The sequence below is a fragment of the Elgaria multicarinata genome, chromosome 7 (genome assembly GCF_023053635.1).
Source record: "Elgaria multicarinata webbii isolate HBS135686 ecotype San Diego chromosome 7, rElgMul1.1.pri, whole genome shotgun sequence".
NCBI lineage: Eukaryota > Metazoa > Chordata > Lepidosauria > Squamata > Anguidae > Elgaria > Elgaria multicarinata.
In genome coordinates, this window is record NC_086177.1 from 87,702,304 (window position 1) to 87,722,907 (window position 20,604).

The 20,604-nt window shown below is 43.0% G+C and overlaps 1 protein-coding gene across 3 annotated transcripts in view; it reads right to left on the reverse strand.

Annotated features, from left to right (window-relative positions):
- RNF19A (ring finger protein 19A, RBR E3 ubiquitin protein ligase) overlaps positions 1-9,726 on the reverse strand; it is a 67,735-nt gene extending 58,009 nt beyond the window's left edge. The window contains exons 1-2 of one of the 3 annotated variants that reach the window (XM_063130993.1): positions 9,573-9,726; positions 5,619-5,750 (exon numbers count right to left, since the gene is read on the reverse strand). The gene's annotated coding sequence lies outside the window, so the exon portion shown is untranslated. The remainder of the gene's footprint in view (positions 1-5,618; positions 5,751-9,572) is intronic. The other 2 variants (XM_063130994.1, XM_063130992.1) reach the window with 2 other exon arrangements.
- Positions 9,727-20,604: the final 10,878 nt, after the last annotated feature.

The window sequence follows — 20,604 nt, forward strand, 5'->3', positions numbered from 1 at the left end:
AGTACTCAGTTCCTACTTTGGCTCAGTCTTCTCCCAAAAGCGGGTCTATCACCCACCTGGAAAAAGTGAAGCACAAGTTGAGGGGGCAGGATTGCAGTTTGAGATTGATAAACACATGGTCAAGGAACACCTAATTTCTTTGAATGAGTTCAGATCTCCAGGACCCGATGAATGGCATCCTAGAGTAATGAAGGAGCTAGCGGAAGAACTCTCAGTACTGCTGTCTATCATCTTTGCAAAATCATGGAAGACGGGTGAGGTGCCGGACGAGGGCTGACGTTGTCCCTATCTTCAAAAAGGGCAAAGAGGAGGAACCTGGGAACTACAGACCAGTCAGGCTGACATCCATCCCTGGGACAATTTTGGAGCAGATTATAAAGAAGTCAATCTGTAAGCACCTTGAAAACAATGCAGTGATTACTAGAAGCCAATATAGATTTGTCAGGAACAAATCCTGTCAGACTAATTTGATCTCATTTTTTGATTGGGTAACTTCCCTTGTGGACTGTGGGAATGCTGTGGACGTCATATATCTTGATTTCAGCAAAGCTTTTGACAAAGTGCCCCATGATATTCTGATTAACAAACTAACTAAAAGTGGGCTAGATTGAACAACTATTATGTAGATTCACAGTTGGTTACAGAATCGGACTCAAAGAGTGCTTATCAACGGAACCTTCTCAAACTGGGGGGAGGTAACGAGTGGGGTACTGCAAGGCTCAGTCCTGGGCCCAGTGCTCTTCAACATTTTTATTAATGATTTGGACGAAGAGGTGCAGGGAACGCTGATCAAATTTGCAGATGACACAAAATTGGGTGGGATAGCTAACACCCGGGAAGACAGAAGCAAACTTCAAAGTGATCTTGATAAGCTGGAGTGCTGGGCTGAAAACAACAGAATGAAATTTAATAGGGATAAATGCCAAGTTCTAAATCTAGGAAATAGAAACCAAATGCACAGTTACAAGATGGGGGATACTTGGATCAGCAATACTACAAACGAGAAGGATCTTGGAATTGTTGTAGATCACAAGCTGAATATGAGCCAACAGTGTGATACGGCTGCAAAAAAGGCAAATGCTATTTTGGGCTGCATTAATAGAAGTATAGCTTCCAAATCGTGTGAGGTACTGGTTCCTATCTATTCGGCCCTGGTTAGGCCTCATCTAGAGTATTGTGTCCAGTTCTGGGCTCCACAATTCAAGAAGGATGCAGACATACTGGAGCGTGTTCAGTGGAGGGCAACCAGGATGATCAGGGGTCTGGAAACAAAGCCCTATGAAGAGAGACTAAAAGAACTGGGCATGTTTAGCCTGGAGAAGAGAAGATTGAGGGGAGACATGAGAGCACTCTTCAAATACTTAAAAGGTTGTCACACAGAGGAGGGCCAGGATCTCTTCTCGATCCTCCCAGAGTGCAGGACACGGAATAACGGGCTCAAGTTACAGGAAGCCAGATTCCGGCTGGACATCAGGAAGAACTTTCTGACTGTTAGAGCAGTACAACAATGGAACCAGTTACCTAGGGATGTGGTGGGCTCTCTCACACTAGAGGTATTCAAGAAGCAGCTGGACAACTATCTGTCAGGTATGCTTTAGGGTGGATTCCTGCATTGAGCAGGGGGTTGGACTTGATGGCCTTATAGGTCCATTCCAACTCTACTATTCTCTGATTCTCTGATTAGGCTAGGATACAATTTGTAAAAGTTTCATACTTGTTTCTGGCTTAAAAGAAATTACATGACTTCAATTGGTGTGAAAAGATTAAGGCGGCAATTTATTTCAGCTGATGCAGTTGCATCAGGCAAACATGTTACCATCACAGTTCCTCTGCTGACTTATGCAGCTTTAGCTGTGTAATGATATCAAGCCTCTTTTCCCCCCTTTCTGAAACAACCTTCAGGGCACAGCCTGGTTTATCCTCAAAAATGTACAGCAACTGAAGGGATGGAACAGAAGCTTTAGTTTTAAAACAAACTGACTTCCCCAATGAGTCTGTATACCCTAAAGGCTAACAGCAAGGGGGCCATAATACTAGAAGCTGGTTTTCAAAAAGAAAGGCTCTAGTTGTATAACACCAGTAAGAATTCAGTAGTATAGCTTTTGTACTATTTAGGTAAGCAAGAAGTCATCCAGGGATTTTCACTAGGAAAATATAAAGGGAAGGTAGTTATGATCAGCAGAGCTGCTGCTAGTTCCCAATTCCTAAGAGAACTCCTCCAATATTCTTCAGGATCTCTTAAGCAAAAGGTGACCATATTTTGGAAACCAAAAAGGAGGACAACATATCCGGCCCCAGGGGGCATGCACAAACATGCGACTCTGAGACCCTCTTTCTTATGTCCTGCGCTGCGTGCCAGCACTGTGGAGCTAAGTTACAACAGGTGTCTCTGGATTGTCTGTGCAGCCTCTGATGTCTGTCTGTCTCTAAGTCATTGTCGCCAAACCAAAGCCTCCAGCCTCAAACAATCTCTCTCTCTTTCTCTGCCAAAGTCTCCTGGCGGTCCACCAGGCTGCACACTTGTGGCCAGGTGTATTGCCTACTGCAGCTTATTGCTTGGTCATGTCCAGTGACTCTGACTTTAAAAATCTCTGCCTCCAGCTATCTCCACCTCTTCTCCTCCTGCAAAACCTCTCAACTCTGATGCTCTCTTAAAACACTCTGGGTGGCAAGCCAGGGTCTCAGGGCCAAGCTACAAATGCATCTGGGTTTCCTTCAGCCTCTCTCTGCCTTATGCCAGCCAGCCAAAGTCTACAGCGTCAAACAACCCCCCTCTCTCTGCAAAAGTCTCCCAATGGTCCAGCCAGTCTGTGTACTTGTACCCTGTGGCCAGGGGTAGGGTGCCAGCTTATAGCTTTGTCGCATCCAGTGACTCTTGTTTTAAAAAAAACCTCTGCTGCCAGCCACCTCTGCCTGCACCAACACTGGACTCTGAGACACTCTTAAAAGGCTGTGTGGCATGCCAGCCTTTCAGGGCTCAGCTACAGCCATCTCTGAGCTGTGTCTTAAGTCTAACTCCATCTCTAAGAGATATGCCAGCCAGCCAGAACCACAAATGTATCTATTTTTCTCTGACATGCACTTCAGATGTTCTGCATTGCATGCCAGCAGTGCAGACAGAGCCTAGCTCACAAGTAAACAAAGGGAAGTGGAAGGGAAAGAGTAGTAAAGCAAAGCAATGACATGCCAGCTTCAACAACCACAGCAACGGGACATCCACAAAGATGAGAGCCTCTCTCTTGACTGGTACCTCACTGTTGGTCATGAGAGTTTTTCTCTAAGGTTGGCTCTTCATCGTCCATGATGTGGAACTCTGAGAAAAAGGCCTCTGACCTGTTTTGTTTTGCCCTGTGGGCTACTTTGACTGACATCTCCTTTCCCACATTTTGATCTGTGGACGCCTTGCCTCTGCTGAGCTCCAGGTGCCTGACTGCCCACCAAATCTGCAACAGGAAAGGTGCACTGCTCGCCCAGCATTTCTTAGCTAAAAACTGGAGATCCCCTTGATGCCAAGGGCTGAAACTACTCAATGTGCAAGACCCCAAAGAGGAGGTTTGAGAACCTGAGCTTGAAGGATATGGCTCCTGAGGTTTTTTAAAATAATAATTTCAAAACCTTAAACATTAAAAACTTCCTAAAGAATCAATGGATGAACAGATGTCCTTTAAACTTGGCATGGTTAAAGCCCTACTTAAGAATTATCATGGTGCCAAGTTTAATCTCTCTATCTTTAAAAATGATATTTTTTAAAAATAATAATTTTAAAACCTCAAATTTTTAAGAATTCCTAAAAATCAATGGATGAATGGATCTGTTTCAAACTTGGCATGACTAAAGCCCTATCTAAGAGCTACCATGGTGCCAAGTTTCATTTCTTTACTTTTAAAAATGATGTTTTTAAAATAATAATAATTTTAAAACTTCAAAATTAACAAAATTCCTAAAAATCAACAAATGAACGCATCTGTTTCAAATTTGGCATGGCTAAAGCCCTACCTAGGATTTATCATAGTGCTAAGTTTCATCTCTTTATCTTTAAAAATGACAGAGCTATAAGTGTTTTTGTTAATTCCCATTAAAATAGAGCTGCCCTTTGGGCGGGGGATGGGGAAAAATCTGGATTTTCCTTCCAATTTCCCGGATTTGTTACCAAAAATCCTGACAAATCTGGTTTTTTACTATCATATGGTCACCCTGCCTAAGCAGAATACCCTCTTTCTACAGGAAGAACATTAAGCAGAATAAGAAGCTAAAGTTTACACTATACTAAGCACTCTTGTCAAAGCCTCTGCTAAGTTAGACCATATTTTAGATCTATTTACAAAATAAGGTAACTGTCAGGAAGGTACTGTCGCTCTAAAAAGTTGCATATATATTTTAACCTTTTTAAAAAAATCACTCTGCTTTGCAAATATCTTGTAGTTTCTGAGTTACAGTTACACAAGGGCAAAAATGAGTTATGACACTGATCATCATAGGAATGCCTTTGGAATTATTCACACTAAAGATAAAGAATATATAAGCCACATCTGACATTTTTCCTTTTTTCTTGGCTCACAGGGTGGAGGACAGATCAGCAGCCCGCCACGACCAATTTGTGAGGCATTTTGCAAATAGTCATTCATATCCATTCCTACTTAGATGCTACAGTTAGAGCTGAACAGGAGATGTATCTTTAGTACCTGCTTGTCCAATTAAATTAGATGTGCTTCAAGTTGTGCAGTCTGAGGATTGGACAGATAAGGACAACAACATGTTTACTCAACCTTTGCCCATCCTAGCTAATAAGAGCAGCCAGAGGTAGAATGGTCAAATGGTTGATGGGAGAAGTAAATATTCATTGTGGGAAGGGGTAATTCCTGAATGATTGAAAGAGGCTGTGGCAAGACCATTATTTGGGGGGGGGGGGGCAGCGTTAGTTCTGCTGTGTTGGAGAATTTCTGGCCAGTCCCTAATATTCCATTCTTGGACAGGGTGCTCAAGTGTGTAATGGTTGATAAGCTTCAAGTTTTTCTGGTTAAAATGGATTACCTATATCCATTTAAATCTGACATTAGGGCCTTTTCAATGGTGCATGTAGGCTCTGAAACTCGCTTGCAGGAGAGGACCATCTCACTTCCTCATTAACAACCTTCCAGAAGTCGGTGAAAATCTTCCCGTTTACAAAATCCTTCAGTATCCAATTTTAATCTGCCATTTTAATCAGTTTCTACTTTTTAATATACCATGCTTTGTATCTTTCTGCTGCTGTTTTGTATTTTCTGTTATGGAGGGATGTTTTTAACTCTTACATTAATAACTTGTTATGAGCTCATGGAACTCTTTGGAGATAAGGCAGGCTATAAAAGTTTTAAAATTAACAAATATCAGTGATTTTGCCTTGGGAAATTAAAAGTGAATGGATGTAGAAGAAAAAGGTTGAAAAATGAACAAACTGCAGGTAGTTTTAAAAACTCAAATAAGAGTCATGACTTAGACAAATCACACTTGTCACAATGCACTTGAAAAAGAAGTTTGCTGTTGACTCAACAGAGCTCCTGTGTTTTCAGTATAGAAAATAAAATACACACAAATTCATGGGAAAATAGTCGTAATCACTGCAACGAAACTCTTATTACCTTCTTGGAGGAAGTCAACCTCCATGTGCTAGTTAGCAAGGGAACCTCAAAGATCATGCTCAATCTTGTTATTCAGCCATCCCTTTTGTCAGTTACATCTTTTGCCAACTAACATGAAAGTGAAACTAGGAGCTGAAATGCAGACAAAAGAAAAAGAAAGCAATTGTAGCTCCATTAGGAACATGTCAGCATAACTAAGAACAACAGAAGCAGTCCTCTAACAATACACAAGAACTATTTGGGTTAAACTAAAAGATTGCAAAGTTACTAGATTTAGCAAAGACTTCCAAATAGCTACAGAACATAGGCTGTGAGCTCAAATTTATAAGGCTGCACAGCATCTGTGCTCACTTGAGTTTTCTTCTTGGTCTTCCTTGGGAAAAATGGAAATGTCAAAGTATGTTTTAAAATAATCATGAATTTCTGCAGGATTGGCTATGCCCTGCCCATCCCCACCACTAAATAACCTAGAAAGCAAACTTACTTTCAGAAATGCTGCAGAATTCAGACAGACCATGCCTTTAACACAGATATAGGGAAAGAAGAGGATCAAATGCGAAACATACCTATTGCGCAAATCAGGAAAAGATATACCTCAACTTCTCATTCAACTACATCACTCCTTACGCATGCACTTATCAACTATTCAATGAGGCTGCAGAGTACAGGGAGAGAAAAGAAGCAAGGCTCTTCCATCACCTCTGCTGAGAGACAAGCTGCCTTTGCCCCTCTTAACAGTCACCTAGCAATTCCATCAGTTTTGTTACCAACTGATTGTTATAAGAAGTGTAACTTAAGAACTGGTGCCAGTGGTGCCTGCAATTGCTTTCCCCCCAACCCCACAATCCATTTTCCCCTGTTGTCAAGACTGTTGGCCGGAACTGTCATACTACTGACTTTGTAAGCCACTCTGGAAGCTGTTTTGGCCAAAGGGTGAGATACAAACAGCTTTAAACAAAAAACAGACACAAGTAAGGTTAGGACATATTCTGCAAATTAAAAATAAACCTTCCCCTAGAACAAGGTAATACATGTTCCTCAAGTCACTGATTTAGTTCCCAATTCATGTAGTCACACAATCTTAAAAATCGTCATGACTCAAAAGATGAATTCAAATAACCACTGCACAGATATCCAACCATCATAAGTCATAAAAGTGAGGACAGCTAAAGTAAGTTGATCAGGAATTTCATTCCATCTTCACTAGTTGAGAATTTCTATCACACCACTAACTTAACTTAATGTCAAATGATTAAGAGCAACCTTAATAATTCATTGTATTAGAATTATGCTTATTCGGATTTAGTTTAAATCAGTTATTATTGAGAGACTAGGACAAGCCAAAATAGCCACTTGGTTTTATAATTTGGAGTGGAGGGAGAGGCAAGAGGTACATAAGTACAAATAAACTTAATCCTGGGTATTGTAATAGAAATAAGTAAGCATACAAGTTGCCACCTCATAAGAAAACAGGATGAGGGGACTGTGAAAACTTAGCCTGAGCTCTTGCTGTGGACTCTAAACTAATCAGACACTGTTTAGAATGTAACCCAATAAATATCATTCAAATCAGTAAATCTGCCCTTTCCACTCTTCTCAACATGCTACTTACTAAGAGAATGGGAATAAGATCTTACTTTTAACACGTTTAAAAATACAGGTAATTTCCAATACAAATGATATTTTACAATAGTAAGCACAAATGTCAGATAGGTATTAGATTATGGATAATTTAAAAATATCAAGCTTGCCCCCAATATTTCCACTATATATGGAAAACCTTGCCCACAATCAAGATTTCCTTCTAATCTAACATTCATTATTCTTAATCTCAGAAATCCAATTCACTATGCATTTAATACATTTTCTTGATCTTTAACTATGTTATTAACATTTTTGCAAATTTACCTGCAAGACAGATTAAAAAGGGGGGGGGGGGAGGGAAATGAACCAGAGAATAAATTTCCAAACTCAGAATTTAGTAAATTTGGACCTCTGAACTAAACCTATGTTAGGTAAGACAGGTTTATTAAAACAGTGAATGAGAACACTTTGTTCTGTTGTCATAAATTACTTTACAGTGGGTAAAGTGAGCAAGATCCAAATACTAGGCCTTCCAACTGCATTTTTCAAGAATGCTAAGTGTTATTTTAAACAAAGACTGATAGAAATAAAACAGGTTACATATGTGTAGCATTCACTCCTATAATTCCACCATCCCTTTCACAAACACCCTTTGACCTTTTTACTGCTCTCTTTTCAGCGACTATGACCATATGTTGAAGAACTGACGTAATGCAGCAACGCATACAAAAAGTTTTACAGTAGCTAAAGCTGCTATGTCCACCAAGTGGAAATAAAGGTGAAATGTGGTGGAAGTTATACTATTGATCCTTCCACCCAACACTTTCCTTGATTCACGAAACACAGCATTCCAACCTGGTCACTCAAGGCACTCCCTTAATTTTTAGTTTCTAATTGAGAAACCAACAAAAGGTCCCTCAAGTAAACCAGCCAAGGCTGCTTGTTCATGAAATACAAAGGGAAAATTCCACACTACTTCATGCTGACCTCTCATGCAATTCATTTGGGCTCTTTTATTAGACCTAAGCTTGATGCCTATGTAACTCTCAGGGATTAACGGTAAGGCTCCCACGCTGTGTCTACTTGTATGAGAAATCTCTCATTTCTACACTTACAACCTGTGATAGCCTGTTAGACTGCGTTCATTAGTCACTTTTCAGCTAGTATTACCACCTGGACTCACCAGGCAATTGCACAGGAAAATGCCACCTACTACCCACAGGACTGGCTGTATTTTTCTTTTCAGAACTTAAAAAAAAGCAATGATTCCTCCACTGAGAATTACAGTACAATCCAAGGAAATTTTAAAATATTTCTATCTGCCGTTTGGATACGAGATTCTCTAAAGGGACTACATTTAAGGCTGCATAACTACTGCAACACACACACACACAAACGAAAGAGGGGGGAAATATATTAATATTCTCTTTCAGGAGTTGTAATTTGAGAGGGAGGGGAAAATATGCTCCTACAGCTTTTTGAGAAGATTGCTACAGTCTTGCTCCAAATTAAGATTTGTGGTGGATATGGAAAGTTTTTTCCCCCTTTTTCCCCTGGGAGCGGACTTCCTTTTAGTTTGGGCTGCGTATCTTTCTAAGGTTATTTTATATGAAGCCCAATTTTTATTTTAAAAAGAAACAGTGCTATACGATTACTCGGAGGGGGGGTTGTTTGTAGTTTTCGTCGATTTTTCAGATTGTTCCCTTGTTTTACAAGAGGGAAGTGAATTACAGAAACTCTGACGGGGCTATAGAAGGAAAAGGAGGGTGGTGACTGAAAAGGCGTTTGGCTGTCCTCTCCCCTCAAAGAAAAAAAAAACTTAGTAGGGAGCGGAAAAGACAAATGGAGGATTTTTTTTGTGTCCCGAAATTCTCCTCACAAACTCTCTTCTTCTCTTCTCTTTCCTTCCCCTTGGGTGGGAAAGTAGGTTTTAAGTCTCTTCAAGATTGTCTGGGGGAATTTACCCGGCGGCTTCGGAAAACAAGACGGGCCCCACGGTTCGTTGCTGGTCTCCCCACCCCCCGCCTCGGCGGCCCAGGCGGGGAACTAGGGGGAGACAATGGCCACGATGACTTCACCCTCCAGCAATGTGAGGAGCAGCAACGGCCGCCGCCTAATCCCCTCTTAGCGCCCGAGAGCAGCGGCGGCGGCGACCGACAGCGCGGGAGGGAGGGAGGGAGGGAGGGACCCCTAGATGGAAGTCCTTCTCCTCAGTCACCACCTCCACTTCGCTCGAGGAGTCCCCGCTGCCTTCGCGTCCCCAACAGCGGGTGGCTTGTTCGGGGACTCCCCACCCCCAAACCGTCTGTTCTTCGCCGTTCCCGGGGACACAACAGAGGCCCTCAACCCTCCCCTGTCCTTCCCCAGTACCTTTAACTCCACAGAAGCAGCAACGGCAAACCTGCTCCACCCGACTGGGCCCTACCCGGCTCCGCGCAGGAAGTGCCTGTGAGGGGAAAAAAGAAAGCGAGCGTGTGAGGGAAGCAGGCAGGCGGGGGAGGCGAGGCGAGGCGACCAGGCCCCAGGCAGGGCTGGGCTTTGCCCGGCCAGGGGGAGGTTTCCTTTCCTCCTCTCTTTCTCCCCCTGCTGAGATCACAGACGAGGCGGGGCCGCCTGGTGGTTGAACCCGGTGTGCGTCCCGCGGGGGGAGGAGGGGGGGAAGTCTCGTGGATGTCGGAAAAAGGAGGCGGCATTTTGTCTGCGTACTGAAGTTGACGGTACCTGCCCTTATTTCTTCTCAGCTGACGCCGTCCGCACCTGAGGGGGTGGTCGTTTTCAGTGGCAAATGCACCCCAAGAAGAGGCTTACAGCAGTTTAAAGACTGGCGGCGGCAAACTTATGCACACTGACCTGGGAGGGCGCCCCCGTTGAAGTCAATGGGGCTTACTTCTCAGTAAACATGCATAGGATTTTGCTGTAGGTCTGCAATCCTATAAACATTTCAGAGGAACATACGAAGAGCCCTGCTGGATCAGACCAAAAGGCTCATTTAGACCTGCATCCCTTTGCCCAAAGTGGCCAACCAGATAACCCAATAGGAAGCCCTCAAGCAGGACATGAGGACAGGAGCCTTCTCCCTGCAACTGGTATTTGCCCTTCATTAATTTGTCTATAAGAGAAATCTGGGAACAAGCCCCACTGAAGTCAATGGAATGCATTGTTTCTGAGTAGGATTGTTCTATAAGCAATGTAGGGCACAATCCTATACATGTTTAGACAGAAAAAAGTTCTACAACATTTCCTAGCCAGCCATACATAAGATTGCAGCCTTATTCTCACATATCCTTTCTTGTACGATAAACCCATTTATGCCACAAGAAATCCAATCTGTTGGGCTTTGGCCCTTTTCAGACTATATGCTAAGCCATGATGGTTAAGCATTTTGAGCTAAACATTATGGCTTAGCATGTCATGTTGTTAAAGAGCGGCTAAACACCTGTTAACTACTGACACCAACACCTGGACTGCCCTGTATCAGGGGGAAAGAGTAAAAAAGATCAATGCCCACATGTGTGACACTGACCAATAGGATGCTGACTCATTGATAGAAGCTAGCGAAACTGACCAATGAAATACTAACCTTTTTGAAACCAAAGACTATATATGTGTGTGTGTAACTGTTGGAAGGTGTGCTTTATTTGCGGTTTGTCACCTGGTACCCCTTTGCTGCAGCTCAGGAAATAAAATTAAGTTGGAACTTCCACAGCTGTGTGCTTTATTGGACCTAGTGCGCTGGGTAACAGGGCCTTCCTGTCCTTTTGGGGACAACAGTGTGAACCATTCCTAACCATGGTGGCTACATAACCACAGTTTAAACACACTCACTAACCATTTGCTGTAAAAGTATTAGTGGCCTAATTATGGGTTAGTGTGTTGTCTGAACAGGCTTTTTAAGGTATTTCTTTTAAATTAATTAATACCTGTTCTTATTTATGTTTTATACCCTTTTGTCAGCTGAAACTTAGTGGGGTGGGGGTTGTTGTTTATAAACTGGGCCTTACAGCTTGTGGATATACTCAGAGGTATATTTTCCACAACTGCTGAGGGTATAATGGAAATATTGATTTGTATGAGCTCACCATGTCCAACTTCTTTCAAAAGAACTATATAGTTTGGAAAATTTCGCTTTTCCTTCTCACCCACACAACTGTGGTTAATTCCTCTATGGCTGTGCATATCCATGTGGGTGAGACCAAAAAGAAAATCTGAGTAGTTCATTATCCATAAACCACCTCCTCACACCCACGCTAACTGAAGAAGTGCATTTTAATTAGTTTTTTTTAAAAAAAATCTATTAATTGCATTTATTATTGGTTCTCACACTTAGAGAACATTTCAGAACATCTCAGAACACTTTTCTTCTATACACCACTACCAAAAAGGACATGCTATTTTATAACAATACACAGTTTGTGCCTTCAGAGGTTTTTTGTAAGGTTATCCCCTATTAATTTTGATTTTGGTTTCCCTCCCCCGCACAAACACACACACACATGTTTTCTTGCTAAATACTTGGTGGAGAAATTCCATTATAAATTTAAGTCTGAACTTTCAGTACTGGGAACTGAACATTAACATTTGAAACCATCATCACACACATCAGTCTGAGTTATGAACAAAGATTTCTGTAAGAGACACCTAACAGGCTGACTCTATGAATACTTGTAGGTCCCACTAAAGCATAGTTAACATGCATAGGTTAATCTTCCCATTGCTTTTTGTACTTTCTGTATTGAGACAATGACATCACAATGTGACTCTGTTTAACGCAAGTCCAAATGTTAATGTTTTGTGCTCTAAGAAGTACTATCCCATAATTCAAATGACAGTTTCAAGAAATGATAGTTTCTGGAAATTTTGAAGCCATGGAAAAAAACCCGTTTTTTCCCCGGGGGGGGGCTCGGGGGGGGGGGGAAACCCGGATTTTTTTTAAAAAAATGGTTTTGCCAGTTTATGAGGAGCAGGCAAAGAAAAATTTAAAATTCAAATAATGCAATATTAGCACTTTTTACATATTGAAAGTCACTTTGTTACTTTAGGAATATAAAATGTAATTAAGTCAAAGTTGGTTTGGCATAAAATTATTACATTTGGTATATTAAAAGTACAGTGTATTCAAGCTATTACAAATTGAATTTACATTATTATTATTATTATTATTGTTGTTGTTGTAACAAATGGAGCTACAAGCTCCTGAACTGTTAGAAGCACCTGTAAGGAACCTCTTTGGTTTTGCTAGTTTATGAGGATCAGGCAAGAAATAATTTAGAACAACAACAGAGGAAACCATTGACATTAGTAACAAAGAAAATTATTTATGTCTCCGCTAGTCCTCCACAGTGTCAAGCAGACATAAAGCACCCATTCCCATAAAAACAACTGAGAAAAAGGGGGAGGACCAAGATTCAATGAATATGCATGAAATTTAATCAGACTCATTTCCTGAGCTATAGCTATCACTATCAGTTTCAGTCTCTGCTTCAATGGCAGTGCCCCCTAAAGGCAGAAATGCATCTGGCTCTTGCATTTGAGAGTTGTAGTCTCAGTTTGCAACCTAGGACTTGCTTGTCCTTGGTGCACTGAAATTGTGATAATCTGATATTGTACATAGTTTTTAGAAATCATTTGGAGAAGTAAACATTTGAACCCCTTGGCTTAAACATTTTATTCATCATGCTAAAATAAAACATCCCATAATCCATTTTTCTTCATTTCCCCCCCATTTTTTTGGAAAAAACACAAAAAGGGCTTCGGGGGGAAATGGGAGGACACGTTTTTTTTCTGGCCCTTCACATCTCTAAACATGCTGCATTAACTCTGCGTTCAACTAAAAACAGAATAACCCACAGGTCTTTCAATGTACATTCTAAAAGTGCCATAAGTTGCATAGTTGGATCCCAGTTCAGATATAGCTATATGCAATACAGCATCAAACAATATTTGGCAATACATTTCCCCAGTCTATACTCTAAACAGGAGCTGCATATCAATGCCTCATGTGTGAGTACATGTAAAAATTATCTTTTTCTCGTAACTCAACTTTTCAAGGATTTTTGAACCAATTTATAGTTTGTCTAGTTTAGACATAAGACACTCAATTTGCATTCCAGGGCACAATCTCTCTTCCAGAGGTTTCCCATCTGACCCCTAGCATACCTCTGCATCCTCCGAGCAGCCACCGCTTCCCTTAATGGACCCAAAATGCTTTCTTTATCGTGAGCCACCACATTTATTATTATTATTATTATTATTATTATTATTATTATTATTTATTTATTTATATAGCACCATCAATGTACATGGTGCTGTACAGAGTAAAACAGTAAATAGCAAGACTCTGCCGCATAGGCTTACAATCTAATAAAATCATAGTAAAACAATAAGGAGGGGAAGAGAATGCCAACAGGCACAGGGTAGGGTAAGCAGGCACAGGGTAGGGTAAAACTAACAGTATAAAGTCTGCACAACATCAAGTTTTAAAAGCTTTAGGAAAAAGAAAAGTTTTTAGTTGAGCTTTAAAAGTTGCGATTGAAGTTGTAGTTCTCAAATGTTCTGGAAGAGCGTTCCAGGCGTAAGGGGCAGCAGAAGAAAATGGACGGAGCCGAGCAAGGGAAGTAGAGGCCCTTGGGCAGGCGAGAAACATGGCATCAGAGGAGCGAAGAGCACGAGCGGGGCAATAGTGTGAGATGAGAGAGGAGAGATAGGAAGGAGCTAAGCATAGGGCTCTGTATACGTTATTGTCCCCAACTTCAAGTTAAATAACAACTGAGATTGTCAGAATTCTCCCCTTATGGATCTCAAGTGCTCACTCCCATTTGCCTGTGTCTTGGCTTGAGCCTGGGAATCAGGAGCAGAGGTGAGTAATAGAGAGAGGGCGCAACCAAAGTCTCTGATGTTAGTTGTACTGAGAAGGATGGGGTTGAAGAGCCCCTTTGTGCATGCTTCACCCAGTGTTGCTGGTCCTTCAACCTTAGCAAGGGGGGACAATCCTCTGTTTGAAGGACTGTCAGAGGATAGCCCTCTATTTGAAAGTATCCTCATTTTGACGGCCCTTCTAGTTCTAGTCCAAGTCCACTTTGAAGATAAAAAGCCAAGAGACAGAAGAGCACAGGCCTTAAAGTTGCCCAGCAATAGTTAGCACTTGGACAGCAGACTGAGTAGGCACACAGGTCACCTAGTCACAATCCCCCCCCCCCCCGCCCCATGGTGAGATGTATTATATTTTTATTCAAATTCTAGAAATGTTGTTTTCATCTATGTATACAAATTAGCATATGAAAATCTATGTCCTCTTTTTTGGCAATGCATTTTCTTTATTTTAGTGATGGGTAAGAGGCCACCCTAACCCTGGCTCAGTTAAAAGATGGCCTCACTTCAAAAATTATTTGCCAACTGGTGACCTAGACAATGAACCAAACATAAACTAGTAGTGGATGTTGGTTTTTATGGGATGGGATGATGTAATAGCAGCAATACACCATTCTTCCAACAGAACAGAGAAAACTGTTTTGGAAATTATAGCCATAGCATATATTTCATCTTGTGCAAACCAGCAAAGAGCTAATTTATAGAACCCCCAGGCCATATTGTGGGTCTTTCTCTGTTTACATAATTCAAACTAAATAAATAGAGGAAATTATTTTACTCCCCAGCTCTTCTCTACCCCCACCTTCCCCACCATCCACAAGTTCTTCAGGGGATTTGGGGAAATATTTGTATGAAGTTATTTAAGTATGGAACTTATTTGCTAAATGGATAGTCTGGGATTACACAATATTGCCAGAAATAACAACAACAACAACAACAACAACAACAACAACAACAACATATTTATTTGTTACCTGCTTCTCCCTCTGGATTGAGGCGGGGTACAACACAAATGCAAAACACCATACAATACATATAATTGCTTAAAACATATAAAACTAATACATTATTAAAAAGTGGCACATATTTGAACATGCTGATTGTCATTGCTCAAGAAAGGGTTTCCTGCCCATGAAGGACATAGGAAGGAGCTGCCGTGTGGGGTCAGAGCAAAAAGCCCTGCTCAGCTAGGTTCCCAGGGAAGCCATTAAGGGTCATCTTATGCATGTCTACTTAGAAGTAAGCCCTACGGAGCTGAATGGTGTTTTAAGCCTGGCTTGCTCAACACAATCCTCTTATCCATTAGAGTGTGGTCAGTCCATTGGATTCAGTTCAGCCTACTGTTGAAATACCTGCTTCAAGGGTCATGTGATCCAGTCAGCAGCAACTGTCTCCCCTGAGTTAGAACCACAACTTCCCAACAAGTATACTCACCACCAAGACATATTCAGATTGGTGGAAGAAGAAAGCCTGCCCCTCATCACCCCTCTGTCTGCCCCATTGACCTTGTCCCAGGACTTTGCATCCCTGTGGGCCAGCTGAATCCCCTATCAGAGCAACTTGAACTGGCAGCCCTTGTGGAATTGGGCTAAAAATCTAAAGCAAAGTTTCCTTTCATCTTCCACCTCACTTGCCAGGGTACCTGTTTGATTCATCAAAAGACAAGTGGGGAATTACAACTGTGCAACAACTACTGAACTTTTGGAAAGGTTACGGTCTAGAAGAGTGCTCGTGGGAGCCTCCATGCATGTCCAGGCACATCAACTCATCTAGAAATTTGCAGATGACACAAAATTGGGTGGGATAGCTAATACCCTGGAAGACAGAAACAAACTTCAAAGTGATCTTCATAGGCTGGAGCGCTGGGTTGAAAACAATAGAATGAAATTTAATAAGGATAAATGCCAAGTTCTACACCTAGGAAAAAGAAACTAAAGGCACAGTTACAAGATGGGGGATACTTGGCTCAGCAATACTACAAGCGAGAAGGATCTTGGAATTGTTGTGGATCACAAGCTGAATATGAGCCAATGGTGTGATGTGGCTGCAAAAAAAGCAAATGCTATTTCGTACTTCATTAACAGAAGTATAGCTTCCAAATCATGCGAGTTATGGGTTCCCCTCTATTCGGCACTGGTTAGGCCTCATCTCGAGTACTGCATCCAGTTCTGGGCACTACACTTCAAGAAGGATGCAGACAAGCTGGAGCGTGTTCAGAGGAGGGCAACAAGGGTGAACAGGGGTCTGGAAACAAAGCCCTATGAAGAGAGACTGAAAGAACTGGGCATGTTTAGTCTGGAGAAGAGAAGATTGAGGGGAGACAGGATAGCACTCTTCAAATACTTGAAAAGTTGTTACACAGAGGACGACCAGGGTCTCTTCTCGATCATGTCAGAGTGCAGGACACAGAATAATGGGCTCAAGTTACAGCAAGCCAGATTCCGGCCGGACATCAGGAAAAACTTCCTGACTGTTAGAGCAGTATGACAATGGAACCAGTTACCTAGAGAGGTCGTGGGCTCTCCCACAGTAGAGGCCTTCAAGAGGCAGCTGGACAGCCATCTGTCAGATAAGCTTTAAGGTGGATTCCTGCATTGAGCAGGGTGTTGGTCTTGATGTCCTTATAGGGTCCTTCCAATTCTGCTATTCTATGATTCTATAAAATTTAACGAATGACTTCAGTCAATGCCTGGACCATGTCAGGTGAGATGGGGTGTGCCTAGAGTTGGGGAAGGCATCTTGTCCCCTAGATCTGAGGCTCCAGAGGACCCTGCAAATGACTCGAACACATAATATCACCTCAGCGGGAGTCCTTAGCCCCCCCTTTTATACCTCCATCTCCCCCTGTTCCTCAGCCACCAAGAGCACAGGACTATGGAACCTGACAGTGGCCCTTGAAGAACTCCAGTTAGTAGGCAACATGGGGGTAGCCACTGAAAGACCAGGCGCAGCCAGCTCTCTTAAGGCCTCTGTGGATTGCAGACTTCCACCTGAATAACAGCTCCTTATGGGAGAAACGTCTGGTCAGCTCTTCATGCACTGTGCTCTCCAAGGTCCTGCCCTGCCTCCAGCCTTCCCTGATGTGAATATGATGTGTACACCGCTTCCCCTGGTTCAGACACCGAGTGAGGAAACCCATCCCTAGAGCTTCAGGGGAGGAAGCAATCACAGCGGGAAAGCAGTGACTGGGATGGCTCAGACTGCCTGGGCCTCTCTTCTTGGACTGGAAGGAGGTATATTGTCTGGAAAGGCAGATGTGGAAGTGAGAGGCAAGCTGAAACTGAAGAGGCTTTGCCAACCATCTCAATGTGTCAGTTGCCTGCAATCCTTCACCATAAGAACAGCTCCTTCTGAGAGAAATCTCTAGCCACCGTCCACAGTGCTCTCCAAAGGCCTATCCCTGCCTCCCTCCTTCTCCAATGTGGATTCTGTCTTACTCAGAGTAATCCAGAACAGACAGTGAACGCTGTGTGTGCACCACTTCCCCTGGGCCTGAAACTGAGTGAGGACAGCCATTCCTAGAGCTTCAGGGGAGGAAGCATTCGCAGCCAATGCCCCTCCCTTCATCCCATTCTAGGGAACATCTCCATCCTTCTCCCTCGTCTCTGTCTGCATATGGCACAAGAAAAGGTGCTTGGATTTGGCATTGGGAGAGCCTGCAATGGGAGACAGAGTGAAGAGGTCAAGGGAACCTTGGAAAGGCTACCTCACATCAAACTCTAAGCCCTCCCCCTTATTCAAAGGGGGTTTAGCCCCGGATCTGCCAGAAGCCCCACCCCCATCCACGGACGTCCCAGATCAAGGCATCACCTGATGGGGGTCATGTGACTCCTCTATGAATTTGTCCATTAAGCCCCTGGCATACATGTGGGGAACTGGAAGCAGTTAGATACAGGGGTTAGCGATGTCCTTCGCCGAGAAATCCAGCCCTTTTCAGCTTGCTGGACTTCTGCGGCATGCCTGACTCGGTTTGCTTTTGCAACCCAAGTCGTGTGGCTTTACAGATTTTTTTTGGTTTTGGCTTAATTTGTGCAAATAGGGATTTGCATACATTTTGCCTGTAAATTATGCAGATTTGCATAATTTTCAGCCAAATTTGGACATTTTTTTTTAATTAATTCTGCCAGCTGGCCTAGCTCATTGCACACTGAGTGGGGCCAGTTGGTGGAAGTCACAACAGAGTCCATGGGGCAGAGCTGACAAAAGCTTGTGAAGCTCCACCCCTACATGGATTCCCCCAACATCCCTAACTTAGGCAGAAAGGGTCGAAATATCAGTCAGGGGACAAAACACAGTCAGACACTCACACGCGTTACACAGTCCAGAAGCAGAGTCCAAGGGTCAGTAGACCAGAGCATCCATCACAGGGCAAAGTCCAGGAGGCAAGGTAGCAGGCATGGGATCATTTCCAACCCCATCCCAAGACTTCCCAATTTCAAAAGTCCTGGCCTGGGCAGAGGGTTTACTTGATGGGATCGTGTGACCCCTCTACGAACTCCTCATGCTATGGTGGCTGAAGAGGACGAGGTGGCATGATGAGTTTGTAGACAGGTCAAATGACCTCATCAGGTGATCCCTCCCTCCAGGGTAAGACTTCTGGGCATGGTGTTGGAAATGGCCCCTTCTGAGTCACTTCCATTCCCCCACATGTACAGCAGGGGTCTCCACCCTCATCCTATTGGTCCATGGAAGTATGATGACTTGATTTAGGAATCATATGACCCCCATCCAGTGATCCCTCCTTCCGTGGCAGTACTCCGGAAGTGGGACTTCCAGGGATAGGATGGGACTTCCAGCAGGGGTAGAGTTAACCATCTCTCCCATTAAAATAAGGCACAGGGCTTTCAGTTTGATGCGACATAGCCTTTTTCACTCCTCTGGTGCACGTTGTGCCCAGGGCTTGTGGGGGGGATATGACCAGTCTCTGCCTTCTCTCTAGCTAAATGAGCCACAGACATGGTGTCCTTCTGAGGCAGATGAATGGGGCACAGTGGAGATGGAGGTACACCTTCAGAAAATACTGTGGGAAATCAATGACTGGGATGGCTCAGACTGCCTGGGCATCCCTTCTTGGGCTGGAAGGAGGTACATTGTCCAGAAAGGCAGCTGTGGAAGCAAGAGGCAAGCTGAAGCTGTGGAATGAGCTCCCTAAGGAGGTTCGCTTGGCACCTACATTATATGCTTTTAGACGCCAGGTGAAGACCTTTTTATTCTCCCAGCATTTTAACAGTCTATTAATAAATTTTAACTTGGTGTTTAAAATTTGTAATTTTGCATTGCTGCTGTTTTTATCTGGTTGAGCTTTTATATTGTATTTTATATTATGGTTCTATACTGTTGTTTCATACTTTGAATGTTTTTAATTTTTGTGAACCGCCCAGAGAGCTCCGGCTATTGGGCGGTATAGAAATGTAATAAATAAATAAATAAATAAATAAATAAATAAGAGGCCTCAAAGGCTCTGCCAGACATCTCAGCGCTTCAGTTGACTGCAGCCCTTCACCATAACAACAACTCCTTCTGGGAGTAACGTCCAGTCAGTCAGTGATCCAGAACAGACAGTGAACGCTGTGTGTGCACCGCTTCCCCTGGGCCTGAAACTGAGTGAGGACAGCCATTCCTAGAGCTTCAGGGGAGGAAGCATTCGCAGCCAATGCCCGTCTGTTCATCCCGTTCAAGGGAACATTGGACTTCCACCAGGGGTGGAGTTAACCATTTCTCCCATTAAAATAAGGCGCAGGGCTTCCAGTTTGATAGCCTTTTTCATTCCTCTGGCGCACGTTGTGCCGAGGACTTGTGTGGGGTCAAGGCCTCTCTCTGCCCCATTGCAGGCTCAATGAGCCACAGGGATGGTGTCCTGATGAGGCACCTTATGGGCACTGTAGACCTGCACCAGTACTCTGTTGTGAGCAAGACACAGTGAAGAGGAGGACCATTTAAGCCACCTTGGGTTCCTTGCAAAAGGGGAAAAAGCAGGGTATATGTGTAATAATAAAAACAAAATAAAAACACACTCTGGTGCAACCAAGCAACAGAATCAAGGATGGAATTATGCAGATGGTAACTTGATTTACACATATAATTTTCAAATATATTATAATTACTCTAATATTCCTTTGTGTGTTTGGGGGGGGAAGGGAACTGTGACATTATTTAACTTAAATCCCATATTATGTAACTTTTTGTGAGCTACATTTTTCCACATCATCTGGCTATTAAAAAGGAACAAGCATGGGAAATCCATACAACTGGGGCCTAAAGTTGTTAAAAAATTATGCCAATATTTTCCTTTTCCATCCTATTTCTACTTGGAGTGTGCTCGCCCTCAGTCCCAAACTTCGAACCTGAATTGAAGCAGGTCAGTTTGGCTTGCAACAACCCTGTGAGGTAGGTTAGGTTGAACATCAGTGACTGGCCCAAAAGTCATCCAGTGTGCTTTCATGGCCAAGTGGGGACTAGAACCTGGCTCTCCAAGCACTACACCACAGTCATTCTCAGTGATGGAAAGTTCTGACAAAGCCTAGTCTATGTATGC